This window comes from Schistocerca nitens, chromosome 5 (genome assembly GCF_023898315.1).
Source record: "Schistocerca nitens isolate TAMUIC-IGC-003100 chromosome 5, iqSchNite1.1, whole genome shotgun sequence".
Taxonomy (NCBI): Eukaryota; Metazoa; Arthropoda; class Insecta; order Orthoptera; family Acrididae; genus Schistocerca; species Schistocerca nitens.
The window spans coordinates 703,574,794-703,576,386 of NC_064618.1; positions in this window are offsets into that span (position 1 = coordinate 703,574,794).

Sequence of the window (1,593 nt, forward strand, 5' to 3'; positions counted from 1 at the left end):
AAGGTGGGATTATATAAGCTATTGTTTAAAATTAAACCTTCTAAAAAGATTTATAACAGGAAAAAACGGTCTTTCGTAGGCTTTAATGTATGCCTTCTTTATTTAAATCATGCGATGGTACAGTTACCAGCATATTATACGTGATGTTGTAAAGTTTTTGATGTACTTTCATTCCGAATATAATTATTGAATATGACGTCTGGATTTGTACATGCCATGTAGAAGAATCTGCTAATTAAGATACGTAATATATCATGTCAAACATGTGCTTGAAAATGACTGATGATGAGAACAGCTAAGCGCACGATTTAAATAAATAACATTAACATTACAGCCTGCTAAAACCATGGGTTCTTTTATAAAGTACTAGCTGTTATTCGGGACTGCACTCACATATTATAAGTTTTGTTATGTTGAGTGGCTGTGAGCCAATAAGCTTTTGTACGTGCAAATAACCTCAGTAGCCCTCACGTGTCTGACTGTTTGGGTAAACACGGCTCGTGATGTGTCCTCCCTGCGCCTCCACCCCCCACCCCCCGACCAACCCCCTGCTCCCCGCCACCGCCGCCCAACTAACCCAACACATGATGTGACGACACATGTAGCATTTTTGCTGTGTTGTGGAGGTACGTCTGCAGCAACATGTATATTGCATCGCGCTATTGAAGTAGCCGTACGTTACACAATATGCACATTATGCAACCCATCCAATAATTTTTTATCATCGTTTATGTTCACTGATATAAGAGAAGATGTTCTATTCCTTACTTCATCTTCTTAGTACCCGAGTTCTTTTCACTGTCTTAATTAGTCCGCGTCTTCCTCAAAGTTCAATCTATTTCCCTACCGGATTTCATCAGAGTCTGTTCAACGGTTTACAATATCAGTAGGGATTCAGAGGCTGTGGGTCCCCACAGAAACAAAGTTTCAAATCCTAAAAAGAGTTACGCTACACGAGATCATCAAAATTGCGGTAAAATTCTAAACGCTACCATTGTTCACGAGCAATGATATTTCCCCTACAGGCAAGCGAATTTCAACAGAGGCTATAAATTCATGCATATTGTTACGGCTGAGATGGATAAAATCAATGGATCGTTAGTGAGTGATGATGACAGTGAATGAAATTTCAGACTCTAATACTGGTGTGCAAAACGTTGTATACATAAGATCTTGCCAGGTTTTATCAGACAAATAGACCATGCAATTCAAAACGTTATGCGCTTCACTTTCCAATCAGACTCCGTTTCAGATAGTGAGACAGCGACTCCAAATGAAAACGAAAGCAGACAAAAACCAAGACGTTAAAACAAATGTAATTATGAAACTGTAAGGTGATGTTACTGGAGAAGATAATGCTTACATTTCAGGAGTATGATGAGGAAGAAGACGATGATTATGATACGGATAATGATAATAATAATAATGATAATGATGATGAAAAGAAGAGGATAACTACAAATAGGAAAATGATGTTTACATTTGGAAGAAGCTGTCGAGTAAATCGCCTGAAGACATTGACTAGGATAATCTGAAGTGAGCGATTAGTTTTCTTGCTAACCTCGAAACCAGGAGGCAATAATTCACACCAAA